This window comes from Silene latifolia, chromosome Y (assembly GCF_048544455.1).
Source record: "Silene latifolia isolate original U9 population chromosome Y, ASM4854445v1, whole genome shotgun sequence".
Classification (NCBI taxonomy): Eukaryota; Viridiplantae; Streptophyta; class Magnoliopsida; order Caryophyllales; family Caryophyllaceae; genus Silene; species Silene latifolia.
The window spans coordinates 272882409-272904844 of NC_133538.1; the positions used below are offsets into that span (position 1 = coordinate 272882409).

Below are 22436 nucleotides of genomic sequence, written 5' to 3' on the forward strand. Positions count from 1 at the left end.
GGGTTGGGCCCCGACTCCATCTCCCATTTCCGAGTGCCTTCAGATTAATCGATACTGTAGTGAATCCATACTCGTCGAGTGGGGAGTAGCCGATTTTCCTCGATTCTGTTGACTCCCCTTCCATATGGTCCGTATCACTCATCCTTCTTCTTTGGTGGTTTGCTTTCTTTCGATTTCTCCACGATCGAGGTACTAGAAATACTTGGCGTGCTCAGCAAGCTGGCTCTGGCTAGGATATCTTCCTCCAATCTGATTGCGGCAGCTGCCTTCTTCTGTACTGCCTCAAAGCTATGGCATGGGTGCATAGTTAGCTGCTTATATAGGTCGGAGTCATGGTGGAGGCCTCTCGTGAAGGCTTCTACTGCTGTTGAGACATCACACTCTCGTATTGCTACCTTCTCATTGTTGAACCTAGTATTGTATTCTCCAATGCTTTCTCATGCCCCCTGGACGATTCGGTACAGATCTCCTGCATGCTTCTGCGGCTTTCTGCTGCTTGCGAACTGTTGAGTAAATGCGTTTACCAATTCAGCAAATGTAGATATCGACCTGTTGGCGGGCTCACAAACCATCGAAGTGTCTTAGGTCCTATTAGGGTGGACCGAACCCTTTGCACATGCAAGCCCCTTGACTTGCCTTATATTTATTCTTGTCATCATCTTGCATCTTTGGCTTATATGATCAAAGGGATCTATTTGTGCCGTCGTCGAAGAGGCATATTTGGATTTGTGAATCCCTTTGGCATGGTTGTGATGGATATGGTGTCCACGAACGGTGAATCGGCATAGGTTTGTCTAATGCCGCTTTCTCGAGTGGGGGTGGCAATCCCGGGACCCTGCTCAGTATTTCTTTTAACTCAATCCGCCGATTCGTTATCTTTGCTCGAATGCGGGGTTCGCCTATCACTGCTGTTAGTTCAATATATTGCCTCGATCCGAGATCTTGATAGTTACGATGTGTTCAGTGCTAGAGGAGTTATTGTAACGATTGTCCCCCTAATGATCCATTTGTTGGTTTGACTCGGATCTGCTCCGGGCGTCGATCGATTGTGGCGGGGCTGCGACGGGGATGCCACTTGCTCGTACTTCCATACGACTAGGCTGCGGGCGGTTAATGCAGCGTGAGGTATCCCAGCCCTTGTGGGGTTATCCTTCCATCTGATGGTATCGTAGACAGATCCAATCTCGTTATCAATTCAGCCGGTACCTGTCGAAGTCGATTCCTGCTGCCTGATGCCCCCTGCGTCAGATCTACTAGTGTAGACCTTCCCACGTCTGTCCTGCTTGCTGGGGTGATAGACTGCTATTTTAGGATGTCTATCTGTGCCCATAGCTCTCTGTCCCTCCTTCTTGCTTCAGTTTCGGCTTTCCTCTGGTCTTCTCTCATGTTTTCCATAGCTTTCTGAAGGTTTTCTACGCCAGTGAGTAAGATTTGTGTGGGACTAGGTGGCGGAGGGAGGCACGAACTTCTTTGTTCCTTTATCCGATCGGCTTGGGGCGCGGCAAGAAGAGTCCTAGGAGGTAAAGAGGTTTTTGTTGTCGGTATGATTCTTGAGGTGTGTCCAGGGAGCACTGTGTAGCCACCGTTGTTGTTGTCGGGTTTTGAGTAGTTGATGGCGGTGGCGATGGTTGCCTGCTCACGACACGGCCGGATGCTTGCTTATCCATTGTGTATCTAGAATATCAACGATTGACGACCACAATGCCCCACGGTGGGCGCCAAACTGTTTAGGTATTTTTTACCAAGTTGATTGATTAGGGTCAATGCAGTTTTACTCGTTGGTTAATCGTATGATTGCTCGTTTGTTGCTATTTAAATAAAGAAATAAAGTACGCAATGTAAATTGACACGTAAGATTTGGTGACGCGGAAAACCCAATGTGGGAACAACCGCGGGAGGGACGGTACCCTGCCAAGTATTGCACTATTTGAATAGGAGGATGATTATAATTTAGGCACAAAGCTAATCCTGCTGGCCCTAGGCGTCAGGCCTGCAAGATCTTGGACGAATGTATATTTGAGTATAATAATATGCCGTGATGTAGATGTGTTCTTGAATGTGAATGTGTGAGTGCGGATGTGTTGAATGTCCTTCTTGATTTGCTTCCTTGGCTATTTATAGGGTAAGAACCCTAGATATGTCCTACTTTGAATATGGAAAGGGAATATAATTTCCATAAGAACTCTTTCCATACTTGGCCGCCTTTCCCAATTCTCCCTGATGTCCCTAACTTCTCCCTATCTTCTCTCTAACTCCTCTTTCCTTAATCCGGACGCCTTCTATGATGGGCTCCTAATCTCCTTTGAGCCCGTTTCCCCTTTATCCAACCGCGGGCTTCCTTCCTCCTTATCACTCCTTCCATAGCTTTTTATTTTATTAAGTGGGCCTTCTTTATTGTGCTATTTTTAGCCCAAACAGGCATTAAGACATTTTACATTCTGAGTACGGTTTGTGTACATTTATGACACTGTAGCTTACTGCTTTATACTTCTGATTTAACCTTGTACTATTTGACTCTTTCTGATTGCATGATAGGTTGAAAAGACATTTCAGTCTCTGATATGAGATATGGCATGTCAGGAGCGATACCGGGCCATCACAAGTGCCTACTGCGGGTAGCCCTGAAAGCTCTTCTAGTGAGTGATGTAACCGAGCCTATAACGGTTGACGACGTGACCAGGCGGTTGAAAGAACTCAGAGACCATGCCAATGTCAACATTGTTACCATGCTTATTGGGAACAAGATAGATCTCAACCATCTACGAGATGTTGCCATATACAATGCTCAGAGGTTTGCAGGAGAGAGTTTTGCTTTCGTAGATACATTTGCCCTTGTGAGACTATTAATTTGAAAAGGCCTTGTTTTAATACCCAGTATTTTAAAGGCATGGTTAGTAGCTAGTCGATGGTGGAAATATGTTTTATAAACTTAATTGAGCATTTTATATTTTATAAATAATATTTATAATTAATGATTATGCTGTAAGACGGGATACAATAAAATAATAATGGATGAGTCGGGAAGGCGAGTGGGCTGAGTAAGGCGTGTAAGGCCGAGGAAGATTAGTAATACAATATAATAATAATAACAATAATAATAATAATAATAACAATAATAATAATAACTATTTTTGAGATATGTCATGTCAGGAGCGACAGACGATCGTCCCTAGTCTGCCGTTCGTGCTTCTACCGCCTACTGCCGCCACCATCAGCATCTTCACACCGTCGGCATCTTCTCACCGTCGGCGTTTGATCGTCGGTGCTGGGTTGGGGTGTTGGTTTTTTTCGCGAATTAGGGCAGAATAGGTTCTGCGATTTAGGGCTTCGTGTTTTCCGTTGAGTTGCCACCGTCGGCCTCCAACATCCACCTCACGTCGACCTTTAGACCTTACGTCGCCGGTCAGGGGAAGGTTTTGTTGGTTGTTCCGGCGAGGGTCTGAGTTTAGGAGGGTGTTTCGCGTGCAGGGTCATCTTTCTTAGGGAGCTTAGTCGTCTATCCGCGACCGGTACACCTGCGCCACCACTGCTGGGCCATCAGACCTCACGTCGCCGGTCCTTGACGTGGTGGCCGACGACTGCCTGCACTGTACCCTTCCTATCTCCGGTGAGTTTCTGTTTTTTACCGTGGTTTTTTTTTATTTTTGCGTTTTTCTTTTCTTCCTCCCGTACTGCTGGTGATTGCTGCTCCTAGTCGGTTGTCTGACCACCTCTGCCGCTGCTGGTGGGTTGTTGTGTGGGTGTTACGGGCTAAGGCTGTTGTGGAGTGTGGGTTCCTTCTCGGCCGCCTTTTTGGCCGTTTTGGTTTTTGTTACGTTGATTATTGATCACCACCGGAGTGGGTGGTGCGTTGGTGGTCATTTGGGCAGCCCTTTTGGTTGCTAGTAGCGGGTACATTTTGAGCTTTTTACTGCTTGTGCGTGGTGGTTTCCGCTCGGGTGGTGTTTGTTGGTGGCTCTATAGTTTTATGTGCAGGTTGGTGGTGTGTTCCTTCATGCCCGAGCTTGTGCGGTACCATTGTCCTTTTTCGAGTCTTCATGCTTGTCCGGATGGTTTTGGTAAGGGCCTTACTAAGGCAGCTTGGCAGAAACATTTTCAGGACCGACATTGCCAGAATGGTGCGTTGGAACTTACGCGACAGACTCTTACTGATAGTTTGACTGTTTTTACCAATGCCGAGAGTGTTTTGAGACGGATGGGACTCTGGTTGTGTGGGGTGTGTTTTATGACCCGTAGCACTCGTGCTAGATGTCGACATAGTCGAGGTGATATTGTGCTGTCTCCGGAGCGTGTTGATGGCTTCTACAGTTTTCATATTTATGGTATTCCGAGACCTTTGGCTCCCTCTACTTCGGTTTCTTCTGATGATGGTGTTGAGCTTTTTCAGTGGTCTATATCTTCCCTTGATCGTTTATTGTCTCTGGGCCTCCGCACCGTCAACTCTATTCCTCCTAAGTGTCGTCTTGGGTTTGCTCGGGCTTTGAAAGGAGCTCTGGATGATGTGGCTGATTCCCCTAGTGATCTCTCCCGCTTGATTCGGTTGCTTGTTTTAACGCTGTGTCTGCTTAAGACTTTCGCTCCTCGGAGTAATGTTGAGTGTAGGACGACTATTCGGCGCCAGCATCAGGAGGAGAGTATTACTAGGGCTTTCCTTGCTTGAGGGGGTACCTGGGGGGGGGGGGGGGGGGGGGGGGGATTGCAGCTGTTGCAGGAGTGTTTTGATGAGGGTCCTTCTTTGTTTAATGTGGAGGAGGATCTGGATTTGGGTGAGCATAACCTCCGTCAATGTCGGCGGAAGATTTCTGATGGTCATTATACTGCTGCTGTTCGGGTGCTTTCTTCCTCTGGTGTCGCTCCCTACTCCGATGCCACTCTTGTGGCCCTGCGTGAGAAGCATCATGTCGCCTCACCTCCTTCATTGCCTCCTTTGTCTGGGTATCATCATCCTCTGGTTGCCTCTGCGTCAGTGGTTTTGGATATGATTCGGAGTTTCCCTCGTGGTACTTCTTGTGGAAGGGATGCTTTCCGTGCCCAGCACCTTATGGATTGTTTGAGTGGCGCTGTTGTGGCTATTTCTGATGAGTTGATCACTTCTATTAATATGGTGGTTAATCTTTTTCTTGAGGGTCGGTGCCCTCTTTCTTTGGGTGTAACACCCCCTCATACCAAGGTACCTTACCAGGACCACCCAAGTATGAAAGACTGTTACCATCTCGGTTGCCCGAGGTTAGTACATATCAAAAGCGTCTGAACTGAGCACATTTATTAAAGTAATGCAGAAGACAAAGCTTACAATATCCAAATCCAAATATTGTCTAAAGAATACAACTTCAAAGTCTTAATAATAAAAGGAAACTCGCTAAGACTCCGACAGTGATGCTATGACTCGTGGTGGCAATTCTCCCAATGTAATCCCCAAGCTCTCACTAGCAAAACCTGTCAAGCCTGCTCACCATCCCCGAATGGATCACCGCAGATTACACAAACAACATCGGGGTCAGTATTATGCAACAACAAGACAAACAAATGCAATACACGTCCGATCATCGTCAACTCCCAATCACCCTGTCTCACACGAGAATCGACTACACACTAAAGTGTGTAGCCCTGCCAGATTACCCATCGCAACAGGTAATCCTCGCCGCCAGTGGGTGACCGCAGCCGATCCCACCTAGTCTAGCTCCTCAACGAGCGACAATAATCCCTGTCCCTTAATGTGCACATCCCCTCCCGTGGCGGGTTCCACGGAGGGCGAACAAGGGTGTGAAGCCACTCCCGCAAGTGACTCCACCACAATCCCAAACACATGACATTACCGTCATCTCAATCCCCTCACACCAACACTGTCACAACAATCTCCATATAACGATGATCAATAGACAACGATAAATACAACAACATGTCATGTAAAGCACAACAACTGAGTAGGGAAACCCTACCTTAGCAATCACAAAGAAGATGCAAGCACGGACAATCAAAAGGCTCCTCTACGAAGTCTTCTCCTATACAATGATCACACAATACAATTACACTTTGTACAGTTCCCGACATTCCCTTCCCATATAAATGTACAGTAACCCAAAAGATACAGTAATTACAAAGGTAGGACTTACCAACAAAGCAACAAGAACTTATACGGAAGAATCACCGCGAATTATCGACACAAGGATGCTACGAAATGCTCAAAGGGATGATTAGGGAATGATTTGGTTAGGATTAGGGCACGTAGAATGTTAACATTTGTGAAAAGTGAAATTAGAAACCGACGCGGAATTATAAAATACCCTAATCATTCCTTAATCAAACCGTCGAAATATAACCTCGCCAAACCGGACACTCGGTCGAGTGTGACGACACTCGGCCGAGTGGCCTACACTCGGTCGAGTATTCACTATACTCGCCGAGTGTTCCCTGCAGTAAACGAAATAACTCACACAAAGAGCACTACTCGGCCGAGTAGGCTCTACTCGGTCGAGTAGGCTCCAAAGGAAATCCGTAGTGTTACAATCTTTCCCCCTAAAAAGAACTTCGTCCCGAAGTTCACACTCAATTATACACAAACACAACACCACGACACAAGACTCTAACACACACAACACCACGACACAAGACTCTAACACATGAGGCGATTCCAAGGAACTACACAAGCATCACTACAAATTACCCCAAACACATCTCCCGACACGAAACAACCAAAGTAAGGAAGGCACAAAACACTATCGCGACCATCTCCTACCCCCTTAAAAGACAACGGTTACGTCCCCGTAACCAAACGTACTGATCAAAAGGTTAGGGAAGCGGTCTCGCATAGCTTCCTCAGCTTCCCATGTGGCTTCCTCCACGTTATGGTTAGACCACAGAACTTTGAGTAAGACCGTCTCACCCGTCCGGGTTTTACGAACCTTGCGATCAAGAATCTCTTTTGGAATTTCGGCATATGACAAGGATTCATCAAGTTCGATGTTCTCCATCTCGAGAATGTGCGACGGATCACTCACATATTTCCGGAGTTGAGACACATGAAAAACATTGTGAACTCTATCCAAAGCTGGTGGTAAAGCTAACCTGTAGGCTACCTCGCCAACACGGTCCAGAATTTCATAAGGACCTATAAACTTTTGGCTTAGCTTCCCCTTTTTCCCAAACCTCATAACACCTCGCATAGGTGACACTTTCAAAAGCACCTTGTCACCTACCGCGAACTCAATGTCCCTGCGGTGTAAGTCGGCGTAGCTCTTTTGACGATCTTGAGCTGCTCTCATCTTTTGGCGAATCAACTGGATTTGCTCAACCATATCTGAACCAACCGTGGTCCTAGAACCACTTTGTCTCGGAACTATCATCCCAACAAACCGGACTCGGCATTTCCGGCCATACAAAGCTTCAAAAGGTGCCATCCCAATGCTTGTATGATAACTATTATTGTATGAAAACTCGATCAAATCAAGTCTGTCTTCCCAACTGCCTCCAAAGTCCATAACACATGCCCTTAGCATGTCTTCTAAGGTCTTGATGGTCCGTTCTGTTTGACCATCGGTTCGGATGAAAAGTCTGTACTCATCTTTCGTTGTGCCCATCAACTCTTGCAGTTCTTGCCAAAACTTTGATATGAACCTCGCATCACGATCGGAAACAATATCTTTTGAATTCCATGTAACCGAACCACATGTTTTACGTAGCCCAAAGCCACCGCATCTTAGACCAAGTATCTTTCATTGGAACAAAATGGGCTGACTTGGTTAGCCGATCAACAATCACCCAAATCATGTTGTTACCTTGTTGTGACCTAGGTAACCCCACAATGAAGTCCATAGAGATCGACTCCCATTTCCACTCGGGCCTTTGTCGGGGACCGAATCTTACCTTGAGGTCTCCTTTGTTCACCTTTGACCCTTTGGCAAGTCAAACATCTAGCCACAAACTCAGCTACCTCCCTCTTCATGTTCGGCCACCAAAAAGTCTTCTTAAGGTCTCTGTAAAGCTTGTCACCACCCGGGTGAACCGAATAAGGAGTGCAATGAGCCTCAGACAAGATCATTCTCCTTAACTCTGCATCGTCAGGAACACACCATCTCCCATCAAAACGAACACTCCCATCTGGATGTATAGAGAACCTAGATCTTTGCTCCGCTCTCTACCGCCGACTTCCACTCCCGGATTTTAGGATCAAGCTCTTGCTTCCTTTGATGTTTTCATACAACTCTGGCTCGATCGTCAAATCCCTGATGGTATTCCCCTCTCGAATCATAAAGATTCCCAATTTAGACATCTCCTCTCTCAACTTCAAAGAAGGACATAGTTGTGCATAGCGAATGAACGCTCTTCCTACTCAATGCATCTGCAACAACATTAGCTTTACCCTCGTGATAGATGATCTCCATATCATAATCTCCAATCAGCTCCATCCACCGCCTCTGTCGCATGTTAAGCTCCTTCTGAGTGTAGATATACTTTAGACTCTTATGATCGGAGAACACCTTAAAAGTTGCGCCGTAAAGGTAGTGTCTCCAAATCTTAAGTGCGAACACAACTGCACCCAACTCCAAATCATGAGTAGGGTAGTTTTCCTCATATTGCTTCAATCGCCTCGAAGCATAAGCTATTACTCTCCCTCCCGCATCAAGACACAACCAAGACCGTTCTTTGAAGCGTCGGTATACACCTCAAAGTTCTCACAACCCTCTGGCAAGGCTAGGATAGGAGCTGTGGTCAAGCGTTCTTTTAGGGTCTGAAACGCCTTTTCACAACTCTCATCCCAAACAAATCTGACTTCTTTCCTCATCAAGGATGTCATAGGCCGTGCTATAGTAGAGAAATCTTTCACAAATCTCTCGTAGTAGCTGGCAAGGCCTAAGAAACTCCGAATCTCAAGCAACATTCTTCGGCGATTCCCACTTGGTAACGGCCTCAATCTTACTAGGATCCACAGATACCCCTTTCTTGGATATTACATGGCCTAGAAAAGCCACTTCCTCTAACCAGAACTCACACTTGGATAACTTGGCATAGAGTGATTTTCCCTCAAAGTTTGCAAAACTATCCTCAAGTGCTCTTCGTGCTCTTCTTTAGACTTGGAATATACTAGGATATCGTCGATGAAAACGACCACAAACTTATCCAAAAACGGTGTGAAGATCCGGTTCATCAAATCCATAAAAGGCCTTTGGCGCATTGGTCAACCCAAAAGGCATCACTACATACTCGTAGTGACCATAGCGAGATCGAATCTTTGTTTTAGGAATATCTTCGTCGCTATCCTCGGTGATGATACCCCGACCTCGGATCAATCTTAGAGAACACACCGGCTCCACTAAGTCGATCGAACAAATCATCAATTCTCGGCAACGGATACTTGTTCTTCACCGTAACCCGATTGAGCTCTCTGTAGTCAATGACAATCTCATACTCCCATCTTTCTTCTTTACGAAAAGAACTGGAGCTCCCCACGGTGACACGCTAGGCCTGATGTAACCCTTGTCTAACAACTCATGTAACTGCTTCTTCAACTCAGCCAACTCCTTAGGTGCCATACGATAAGGTGCTTTAGATATAGGACTGTTCCGCTTAAGCTCCACGCTAAAATCGACATCCCTCTTGGGAGGCAAACTCGGTATCTCCTCAGGAAATACATCTTCAAATTCGTTCACCACGGAAATCTCAGAAGTTGTCGGCGGCTCTACTCGATGATCTCTCATGGAGAGGATTAAGGGACACTTCTTCCTTAAACATGACTTTAAAGTCATAATCGCTATAAACCTACACTTAGGCTTTACCACAAACCCTCTATAGGACACCTTAACACCCTTGGGACTCTTTAAAGACACTCTCTTCATCTACAATCTATCCCGGCATCATACCTACCCACCAGTCCATCCCGACAATCACCTCAAACCCATCCTTAGGAAACTCTAACGGGTTTTGGTAAATCTACCCCTCCAATCACCATAGATATACCCTTATATAACTTGAGACACGACACAGACTCCCCTGAAGGTATGAACACATCATCTTTTACAACCTCAAACTTGCCCAAACCCATAGACACTGCATGACTCTTAGACACAAACGAATGTGTAGCCCCGGAATCAAACAAAACAAAAGACGGTACATTATTAACAAGAAAGGTCTGAGGTAACTACATGAGCATCATCCGTGCTTCCCGCTTATCCATCATGAAGAGCTTTCCACTATTCTTCCGTCCTCCACCCCTGAATCGAAGCATTGGAGGTACTAGGCTTAGGCTAGAATCCTGGGTGACACCGTTATTCTCGGCGCCGATAAGATCCACCACTACCGCGGTTGTAACCGCCCAGTTACCCTGTCCACCTCTGTTGCCCCATGCACCTCCCCCGGTCGGCTACTAGCAAAACTCGAGTCGGCCCCGAGAGAAATTTCTGCTCGAGCTCGAACCATTGCGGGCTTGTAGCTCGTGCATTCCCGCCTTTGTGGCCTATACCACCACGGTTGAAACACGTAAGGTTGGTGTTGTCACTCACACCCGACCCCGTTCTTTCCCCAACCACGAGAACCTCCAGAGAAACCGGCTCCACTAGAGAAAGCCTTAGCATGGTTGAAATTTCCTTTCTTGTTGGTTGGTCGATTGTTATTCCCACTATCGGCCTTCCTCTTTTAGTAGCGATCCTCTCCTCAATCTCCCTTGAGAGATCCACCATTCTCTCGGCTTGACCCGCCCCTCGATACACTTCCTTGAGGTCGTAGCAACCCCACCTGCATACGACTCACGATCTTAGCGAGACAAGCCCCTCTCAAATCGGAGGGCCAAACCTTTCGTCCGAGCCGCAAATCTTCCACATAACGAGATAGCTCCACAAATCGATGATAGTAATCAGTGACTGTCATCTCCTCGGACATAGTGAAAGATTCAAAGTCGGATCTCATCTTGTGTCGGATATGCTCCGGCACAAACCGCTTGCTCTCTCATAGCGCTCTTCAACCCGGACCACGGAATAGCCCCTTCCTCCTGGTAGTAAGCTCTAGCATCATCCTTGACGTTCGCCACCAAACGCAGCCTTCTCCTCTTAGGTAATAGACAACCTGTTCAACAATCATATCCTCGGGGCACTTAACCATTTCCATGAGAGCTTCTATCTCACGGTGCCACTTCTCGAGCGACTTTGGTTCGCCTACCCCGTCATACGTGGGAGGGTGGAAACGAGCGATGTTGATGCTAAGCTGGGTTGCATCCACATTTCTCTCGTTTCCTTTTCCCACATTTTTGAGAGCCTCAAGGAGAGCCTCTTGTTGCTCAATCATGCGAGCAACCTCGTCCAATGCAGAGACATCTCCGAAGCTTGGATCTCGTGCGGGAGTTCTTTTGGGCGGCATTTTGAGTGATAAGAAAGAAAGAAACGTAAACAAATGCTCAAAATTTAACCTCCCTCCGCCATAAGAACACTCGGCCGAGTATAAATAACACTCGATTCGAGTAAAGATCACTCGGTCGAGTATCATCTCGGATACTCGGTCGAGTATCGACTCCGAGACAAACATCAAAACACAAAAAGGAGCACTCGGTCGAGTATAGCGACACTCGGCCGAGTGGACCATACTCGGTCGAGTGGACCCCCATACTCGGTCGAGTTACCATAAACGAGAGCGATTGCTACTTTCCTTCAAACAACACTCGGTCGAGTTCTCTTATGCTCGGCCGAGTACTCAATACTCGGTCGAGTTCCTAACATGCTCGGCCGAGTAACACTATTTACAGGTTAACACTTTACGATCCCTCTATCATACTCAGTATTCTCATAACAATTACGCAAGAACTCAAAAGCCATGTTATAACACCTCAGCATGCGATACATATATTACAACTTTAACACCATATTGTAAACATATCAACATCCAATTTATTCATACGCTACATCCAGCGTTGAAATCACAATCGTCTCATCAATTACTTCTCCCATCACAACAGTTAAGAATTTCATCACACATATATACAATTATCGACTTTTACTAACATGCATCTTCACATACGGACACATACAAGGCCTAATCCTCATCACACTTTCCCCAAGTTCACGGCTCGAGTTAGTAAGGGCCATTATGCGACTCCGGACGTCTCCGAGTCTTTGCGGTAGCTCCAAACTACTCTCCCGGGTTCATTTTAGTTAGACTCCCTAGGTTCATTAAATTCATTTGTTTAGGTGCCGGAATCTTCTACGATACCACTTTGTAACACCCCCTCATACCAAGGTACCTTACCAGGACCACCCAAGTATGAAAGACTGTTACCATCTCGGTTGCCCGAGGTTAGTACATATCAAAAGCGTCTGAACTGAGCACATTTATTAAAGTAATGCAGAAGACAAAGCTTACAATATCCAAATCCAAATATTGTCTAAAGAATACAACTTCAAAGTCTTAATAATAAAAGGAAACTCGCTAAGACTCAGACAGTGATGCTATGACTCGTGGTGGCAATTCTCCCAATGTAATCCCCAAGCTCTCACTAGCAAAACCTGTCAAGCCTGCTCACCATCCCCGAATGGATCACCGCAGATTACACAAACAACATCGGGGTCAGTATTATGCAACAACAAGACAAACAAATGCAATACACGTCCGATCATCGTCAACTCCCAATCACCCTGTCTCACACAAGAATCGACTACACACTAAAGTGTGTAGCCCGCCAGATTACCCATCGCAACAGGTAATCCTCGCCGCCGATGGGTGGCGCCGATCCCACCTAGTCCGGCTCCTCAACGAGCGACAATAATCCCTGTCCCTTAATGTGCACATCCCCTCCCGTGACGGGTTCCACGGAGGGCGAACTAGGGTGTGAAGCCACTCCCGCAAGTGACTCCACCACAATCCCAAACACATGACATTACCGTCATCTCAATCCCCTCACACCAACACTGTCACAACAATCTCCATATAACGATGATCAATAGACAACGATAAATACAACAACATGTCATGTAAAGCACAACAACTGAGTAGGGAAACCCTACCTTAGCAATCACAGCAGTATGCAAGCACGGACAATCAAAAAGGCTCCTCTACGAAGTCTTCTCCTATACAATGATCACACAATACAATTACACTTTGTACAGTTCCCGACATTCCCTTCCCATATAAATGTACAGTAACCCAAAAGATACAGTAATTACAAAGGTACGACTTACCAACAAAGCAACAAGAACTTATACGGAAGAATCACCGCGAATTATCGACACAAGGATGCTACGAAATGCTCAAAGGGATGATTAGGGAATGATTTGGTTAGGATTAGGGCACGTAGAATGTTAACGCTGTGAAAAGTGAAATTAGAAACCGACGCGGAATTATAAAATACCCTAATCATTCCTTAATCAAACCGTCGAAATATAACCTCGCCAAACCGGACACTCGGTCGAGTGTGACGACACTCGGCCGAGTGGCCTACACTCGGTCGAGTATTCACTATACTCGGCCGAGTGTTCCTCGGCAGAAACGAAATAACTCACACAAAGAGCACTACTCGGCCGAGTAGGCTCTACTCGGTCGAGTAGGCTCCAAAGGAAATCCGTAGTGTTACATTGGGAGAGTACATTGCCAGCGCCCCTCTCACGCCCCTTGTGAAACCAGGTGGTGGAGTCCGTCCTATTGCTGTTGGCACAGTCTGGAGACGGGTTGTCTCTAAGGTTGGTGCTTTTATGGTGGGTCCTTCTTTGACGTCTTATTTTGATGGTTTGCAGTTTGGCGTGGGTGTGTCCGGTGGAGAAGAGGCTATCTTACATGCCTTGAACCGGCTCATTGAGGCTCGGGGTGCTGAGGTGGGACTTTCCATGTTACTGGTTGATTTCCAGAATGCTTTCAACCTTGTTGATCGTACGACCATGCTTCAGGAAGTCTGCCGATTGCCCGGTTCTCTCCCCGTTGGGTGGAGTTTTGTTATTCCAGCCTTTCCCGTCTTTTTTATGCGGAGCATTGCTTGTGGTCTTGTCAGGGAGTCCAGCAGGGTGATCCTTTGGGTCCGTTGCTTTTCGCTTTGGTTTTGCATCCCTTAGTATGCAAAATCCGGGACACTTTTCACCTCACTATGCTGGCATGGTACTTGGATGATGGCACCATTGTGGGGGATACTTTGGAGGTGGGGAAGGTCTTGGATTTGATTATGGCGGATGGCCCCCGTTTTGGACTACACCTTAATGTCTCCAAGACGGAGGTCTTTTGGCCTGTTGAGGATCCTCAGAGTCGGTTCCCTGGGGTTCCCCCCCCCCCCCTCTATTGCTCGGCCCGCGAGGGGTGTTACAGTTTTGGGTGGACCTGTCAGTACTTGCCCTGGTTTTGGCAGTGAGATTGTGGCGAGGAGAGTAACTAAGACCATTGAGCTAATGGACTTGGTTGCGAGGATTGAGAACCCGCAATGTGAGTTGCTTCTACTTCGAGCTTGTACTGGTATTTCTAAGCTCTATTTCTCCCTTCGTACTTGCTCCCCTAGTGTTTTTGGGTCCGTCCATCTTCCTTTTGATGCTGCTTTTCGTTCCAGCTTGGAACGTATCGTCACCGCGTCTGGCCCGGGTTTTGGGGATTGGTAGTGGCGCCTTGCTAATTTCCCTTTTCATCTTGGTGGTCTTGGTGTCTATGCGGCGGGGGATGTTTTACATTATGCTTTTATTGCGTCCCGTTTGCAGTCTGCTGATTTGCAGGCTAAGCTCCTCGAACCCTCTGGTATTGTAGCTGTTGGCCCTGCTTTTGATGATGACGCGCGAGATTTTACTGCGACTACAAGCTCTGGTATCTTAGGTAACTCTAGTGAAATTGCTGCCCCCAAACTTATGAAGAAATTGGCAGACATTTATTTCGCGACGGTTCTTTCTTTGCCTCGGTCTGTTTTCTCTTTGACACCTCGCTTGACTTGCTTTGTGGCGATCTCGGCAGGTTCCCACTCCTCGATTGGTTGCGTGCGGTTCCTATCTCGGGGTTGGGTCGGACTATGAACGGGAGGACGACCGTAGTGTGCTTGGGTATCGTCTGGGTGTTCCGTTATTCACGGTCTCTAGGCCCTGTCCAGCTTGCTCTCGGGATTTTGCTGATGATGTTTTTGGGGACCACGCTGTTTCTTGTACTGGTACTGTGGGCGTTAAACATCGGCATAACCTCGTCCGTGACACTCTTTTCGACATTTGTTATAGATCTGGTATTTCTGCGGGAAAGGAGGTTGATGTTGGTTTGGTTGACGGGCATGGGGGTTCTCTTCGTCCTGCGGATTTGCTACTTTATTCTTGGGACAGGGGGCGTGATGTGTGCGTTGACTTGACCGGGTCTTCTCCTTTGATTCTGACTGGGATGACGAATTTTGTGCCTGGCCGGGTTGTTGCTGATGCTGCTCAGCGTAAGTGTGCTAGTTATGGGGATTTGTGCGCGGCAGCGGGTTATGGTTTCCTTCCATTCTCTTTCTCATCACTTGGGGAGTTGGGTTCGGATGCTGTCGCCTTCCTCAAGCGGATCCAGAAATTCTCGGTATCTCAGGATGCGGGGGCTCGTGTGGCCGCTTACATTTTTACTAGACTTAGCTTTGCTGTTGCTAAGGGTGTGGGAGTCCAGCTTGTTTCTCGGCTCCCCACCAATTTCATGTAAACTTTTGTTTTTCTTTTAATGAAATCTGCGCGCATCTTTTTATAATAATAATAATAGTAATAATAATAATAATAATAATAATAATAATAATAATAATAATAATAATAATAATAATAATAATAATAATAATAATAATAATAATAATAATAATAATAATAATAATAACAATAACAATAACAATAACAATAACAATAACAATAACAATAACAATAATAATAACAACAACAATAATAACAACAATAATAGTATAGTAGTAGTAGTAGTAGTAGTAGTAGTAGTAGTAGTAGTAGTAGTAGTAGTAGTAGTAGTAGTAGTAGTAGTATTAGTAATAGTAGTATTAGTAGTAATAATAATAATATAATAGTTTCCTAATACCGACCTTATCACTATAAATAGATGGTATGTGATACGTGCATTTTATATAGTTTTTTTAAGCCTTTATGCACGTATTTCCTTGTAATTCTCGTAGTTTTACATTACGAAATGCCCCGAATAGTCTACTATGGTTTGTTTGGCTTTAATTGCAGAAATGGACCCGGAAGTAGCAGAACCATGCCTTTCATTGCCCCTTTAGCTTGCATTTATGGAGATGGAAGGATTGGAGAGGAATTACTACTGCCTCGAGAAGCGTGAAGTGGTCTCGGAAGCTAAATCAACGAAGCAAGGAGCTGGTTCAGTGGTGATTGACTCGATCGAAGGCTTTTGGTGGCCTAACTGTTCGATCGAGTGCCTAGGGTGAAGAGAAGATCTCGATGAAAGCGTTTGTTGTCTTCGATCGAGAGGTGCTATAATGGAGGTCCTCGATCGAGTAGTATAAGTACTCGATCGAGAGGCATTTGTTGGGATGTGTTCGATCGAGAAGAATAAAGTTGCTCGGTCGAGCACATTTCTATCAGTACGCGAGATTTTTTCGCAAGAACTTATTTATTTTATTAAGTTGTGTGTTTAATAAATATCTTTCCTATATAATGGAAATACGTCATTAGGTTTTAATCATCTTTTATCATCTCTTAATTACTCTTAAGCATTTAGTTAGCAGCATTAATCTTGTCAACGTTACCTTGTTCATTATTTCCGGATCTTACCTTTGTAATCTTTCTTTACTCTCTCTATTTAATTTAATTCTCCTTTGCATACTTTATATTGTTGTCTATAATTTCTGCTTTATTAGTATTGTTATTATTTTATGCAATTGCGACTTATTAATCTCTATATCATGTCTTCTATTATTTCATCAATCGTTGTTGTTTCATTTACCGATATGCGTAGCTAAATCCCTTAGTGCTAGGATTAGAGGAGCCATGATAGTAAAACAATAATGTTATAATTAGATTAGGAGGTTTATATGTGAGAATTGATTCATAGCAATTTAATTATAATTGTTTAGTTGAGTGCATGCTTCTAAATCAATTAACCCGGTTAAGTTCGGACCTAGATCGGAAGATTGGATTGAATAGACTTGCTATGAACAATAGATTACTCTGATGAGGGCGGAAGCTAAGTTAGTAGTATTTTAGGGTGGATAGCGGACCAGAAGGACCTTTCCTTTACCCTTCTCACATCAGACCGACTGACCTACCCTTAACAGAATTGTGTGATATCATGGTGAACCGACATCCTAGCATTTCTCTCTATTTTTTTATCAGAACCTCTCATCTTTATTAAATTTTTTTTGTCGTCTCTCTCTCTGCCTTTTATTCCGGTTATTAGTTTAGAAAACAACTCAAACACCCCCCAATTTGTTACCGTGACGGACTAGAATAATAAGTAGATACAATAGCCTCCCTGTGGAGTACGATACCCGACTTACCTCTGCTATATTAGTCAGAGCCGGTTGGTTTATTTTTGATAGGGTTGCGACAGCCGTGTCAAATTTTGGCGCTGTTGTCGGTGAGGCAATTAGCCTATTTGCTTTTTTAATTTAGTTTCTCTTAGTCTCAAGGAATTTTTAATTTCTTGAGGCAGTTCTTATTCTTTTTCTTTCTTAGTTTTGTGTATCCCCAGGTCCAACAGGTCAGAATTAGTACCAGCTGATCTTGAACCGGAGCGGACTTTTCGCCGTAGACAAAACTTGTTGAGAAAGATTCGTCAGGAGGAAGTCTTGAGTACACTTGAACCTGTTCTTGAAAACTTTACATTTGCAGAAGATTAGTCTTTAGAGGAAGGCATTTCTATTTCTGCAACCAAATCTGCGAAGATGCCTAACATTGCTAGTCATTATGAGCCGACAGCTGACTCCATTCCGAAAGGTTTCAAGCTTTCGACTGATGATGAGGGGAATACCTTTGACATTCGGCCCTCTTAAATTAATCTGGTTGAGAGAAACCTGTACTGGGGAGTAGCTGGTGAGGATCCGAGGAAGCATATGGAGGTCTTCACGGATTATTGTTCTACTATTCCCGCTACTAAGGGAGTGACAGAAGATAAGATAAAGGAAGTCCTGTTTCCTTTTTCTCTTACTCATGGAGCCCGAGTGGTTAACTGATTTGGATAGAACTGCAGCTTGGATTACTGATTGGGAGGCCTTGGCTCTTGCTTTTTACAAAAGATACTTCCCTCAGTAGAGAACTAACGCTTTGAGAGGGCAGATTATGAGTTTCAAGCAAACTCCGACTGAGAATTTGTATGAAGCATGGGGTAGATTTAAAAAGTTGGTTCGGTCTGTCCCACATCACGCGTTTAACCCATGGTTTTTATGCAACCAGTTCTACAATGGGTTGTATGATGACCACCGCGCTATTTTAGATGCTGCAGCTAACGGTAGATTTCAGAAGAACATTGATGATGATAAGGGCTGGGGTATTATAGAAGAGATGGCTACCCATTGTGCTGAATATGGGAATTCTAGAAGTGGTACTAGAACGGTCTCTACAGATAATAGTGCACTTGTGGCTCAACTGGAAGCCATGAATGCAAGATTTGATAAACTCGAGTTGCAGGCTGCGGGAAATCAACAGACGGTTCACTTGTTGAGTAAACTAGAGACCGTCTCATGTGAGAGATGTCGTAGTGCTGATGGTCATACTGCAGTGGGATGCTTAGCTGAGAAGGAGCAAGTGTATGCTTTTCAACAATACAGGCAAGGAGGCTCCTATTATAACAACCAAGCTAGAGTTCATCCTAATTTGAGATAAACTAGTCAAAATGTTTTGAATCCTACACCTCCACCGCAGCAACAACAAGCTTATGTACCACCTCATAAAAATCAACAACAAGGCTTTCAAAAGCCTCCTTCTTTCCCACCGCCGCAACAAGGTGCATCTTCTAGTGGAATAAGTGATATAGCCGAGTTGAAGTCGATGGTGCAATCATTGACTATTCAATTGCAGAAAAGTGATCAAGCAAAGGATGCTTCTATTAAGTCACTTGAATGCTAGATGGCTCAACTGGCTACTAATCAAGTTTCAAGATAACCGGGTCATTTACCGTCACAACCTGATAAGAAACCACATGAGACGGTAAATTTGATCAATCGGAGGAGTGGTCTTTCTTATGAGGGACCCAAAATGCCGACTGAAAATGCTGGATTTACATACCCGGAAGTTGAAGTTGCTGTACATGAACAGTCGTCTTTTGACGAGAATGCTGCTGTATCACGTGAAGTACTCGATCGAGGGAATAGTGGTGTTCAATTGAGTAAATATGCTGAAAAGGTGGTCAGTCGAGGGAATGAAAGTGCTCGATCGAACACTGAGGAAAACTCTGTTCTCGATCGAGTGGACCAAAGTGCTTGATCGAGCACTATTGCTGAGAAAGGTTCTCGATCGAGAGGTACTATTGCTCGATCGAGTGATTCTAATGCTGAATGTGACAATTCGTCGTCGAAGAAAAATGTAGACCCGTCTATTCCAATTACGGTCCCATTTCCAAGAAGATTGCAGAGCAAGAAGATTGAGCAACAATTCGTTAAGTTTGCCTAAATTTTGAAAAGTCTTCATGTTACTGTACCGTTTGCTTAGTTACTAACCCAGGTACCCTCCTATATGAAATTTATGAATGATATTTTAGCACTTAGGAGGCACATAAATGACCATGAGACGGTGGCTTTAACTGAAGCGGGCACTGCCCTTATTCAAAATAAAACCCCAACTAAGTTGTCTGACCCGGGTAGTTTCTCTATACCATGTCACATCGGGACCGATTTAATTGATAATGCTTTATGCGACTTGGGAGCTAGTGTGAGTGTTTCACCATTATCTCTTGCTAAGAGGCTTAGTTTAACCAAATTTTATTGTACCAATATGACCGTACAGATGGTCGATCGTACTGTATCACGGCCTTTAGGTGTCTTAGAGGACATACATGTTAAGATCGAGAAGTTCTTTATTCCCGTCGATTTCATAGTCTTAGACATCCCCGAAGACTCATATACTCTTATTATTTCAGGATGACCAATTCTATATACCGCTCGCGTAGTAGTAGATGTCGGGGGGGCAGACTTTGACTTTTCAGGTAGGTGATGAGGAACTTACCTTTTACCAGTCCAGCATTCGTAGGGCGCATTTGCATGTCAAGCCCTGCAATGCTATTCCCTCTAAGGACCCTGATACGGGATCTCCAAATGAAAATATTGAGTCATGTGCTGCGATATTAACACCTCCGCCCAAGATTGGGAGCAATACGGAGGACCATTCTATCATTTCTGTTGTTACAAGTCTAGGCGGATTGGACATTGGAGACCCCGATGATAAAAGTACATTGGAATTTGAGCTCATTGCTAAAGATTGTGTCAAAGGTGCAAAAGGCGCGAAAGAATAAGAGAAGAACAGGACCGACAAAGTAAAGCGGAGAGTAAAGGCATATGTAGATGCGGACTACTCTCCTCCAATCAATTCAAGTACATGGAGGCCTAAAAGGATGGTCCACGATGCTGAAGGGACGTCCTCCAGTCAGAAGCCCTCTTTCGGGCTTTTAAACTATTTTAGAAGATGAGTCGTAGTGCTATTCGGCTTGTAAAAACAATTTGTATTTTGGATTTGTTAGACTTCTTTATTTGCGTTTAGACAATACTAATAGCTTAGATAGTTTTAGTTAGCTTAAAACAGAATATAGAGTGCGTACCGTGGATTTGATATTTTTGCGGGAAGTATTTTTGCGTTTTATGCAGGTTTTGGGAGTTTTTTTATCATTGGAAAGCGTGCCTAGAAGAAAGACCTCGATATAACACTTTATGTGCTCTATCGAGCAAAATGCCAAGATAAAGCCTTCGATCGAACTGTTCAAAGTTCTCGATCGAGATGGCTTAATTTAGGGGTTCTCGATCAAGTTGTCCTGTACCGGATCGAGCAAAGTTGAAGAGGAAACGTTCTCAATCGAGTAGTTTAAAGCTCTCGATCGAGCAAAGTCTCAAGCAAGAAGAAAACTTCTCAATCGAGTATGTTACAGGCACTCGATCGAGCAAAAGGAGGAACAAAGCTCTCGATCGAGTAACTGTAAACCACTCGATCGAGCAATTTTCTGCGTATAACACACGAGGGAGTACCTTCTTCCTTATTCTATTTTCATAATTTCCCCCCTTGCTCTTCCCTAACTCTTCGATATTCCCTAATTCCCTCAACCTAAAACACCATTTTTCTTCCCCAAATTCACCATTTTAATTACCCGAACTTTCTTTAATTATCAATTAAATAATTTCCCACTTAATTGCATACCAAATTTCCTACTAATTTGAGGATTTCTCAAGCTAGGGGTTGAGAAAATCAAATTTTTCTTCGATTAATTTGATTTGCTTTGGTTTAATTAAATTTCTTATTGGGTAATCAATTCAAGTTGGATAGTAGTATGTCGACAAGCTCCGCTTCTACTTCTGCTACTACTCCGTCTGCTTCTCAGACGGTGGTCCCTGCTGTTACCACCGCCACTGTCACCACCGCGGCTACTACTGTTTCCACTGTTGTTCCTACTCCGGTGTCGACCCCTGCTTTGTCGACACCCACACCGGTCACTACCACTGCCCTTGTTCCTGCTGTCGTCACTGCTGCTGCCGTTGTTACTGTTCCTGCAACCGCTTCTGGTTCACGTGCGTGGAAGGATACGGGGTTTCGCGATGCTGACACTTCCACGGAGACTTTACCTGAGTTTCCGCAGCTACGTTTTATATACCCGTCCCATTGCACTCGTTTTTTAAATTTAATGGAATGTGACATGACATCGACCCGTTTCTTGTGTCGACCATCCTTAGAGAAATTGGGAATTTTTGAGCCCGTTGTTGAGCTTCTCAACGGGACGGGAATGTCGGGTTTGGCCACCTTGAAAGAGCTTACCTATCGACAATCGACTTGGAATTCTTCAGCTCTTTTGCTTTTTGCCCTGCGGCCTATGCGACTGACCATGGGAGCAACTGCATTACCTTCCGTCTGTTTAACACAACCTTTACCTGGACTTTAGCTGAGTTGGGGGCGGTTGGGTTTACTTAGTGACGGTCTTCTGGAGCCTCCTAGGAAGCTCCTGGCTCTTCTTTAGCCTACACTTGCACACACTCCCTTCAGTTAGCGACGTGTTGCTCACGTCAACTTACCCCCAGCCCGTTACTTTCTCCGTCTGCTAGGAGAGACCATTTTTGGTCGTCACGAGCCCAATAATGTTTACAATGTCAAACTGTCCATTTTAGCGGGTTACCTGAACATTGACAGCGGTAACTCCTTTGTTTTTAACATTTCCTACTTGACTGCTCAACATTTTAACACCGTCGGACAAAAAGTGACGGGCACGATAGCTTGTGGTGGACTTGTGACCTGCATTGCCCGCGGCCTTTTCCCCGACTTTCCCCGTGGTCTTCGTTTTTTAGATAAGGATTATGTCATCGACATTCCCGTCATGCTTTCTATGCACTGGCTGGCACT

General features: G+C 45.0%; 1 protein-coding gene across 2 annotated transcripts in view; it reads left to right on the forward strand.

Moving 5' to 3' along the window:
* The window catches only part of LOC141627088 (protein WHAT'S THIS FACTOR 1 homolog, chloroplastic-like), a 28727-nt gene extending 12523 nt beyond the window's left edge, over positions 1-16204 (forward strand). Inside the window, exon 3 of one of the 2 annotated variants that reach the window (XM_074440568.1) lies at positions 2536-2956. The gene's annotated coding sequence lies outside the window, so the exon portion shown is untranslated. Of the gene's footprint in view, positions 1-2535; positions 2957-16121 lie in introns of those variants that run through there. The other variant, XM_074440569.1, reaches the window with a different exon arrangement.
* The last annotated feature ends 6232 nt before the right edge of the window (positions 16205-22436 follow it).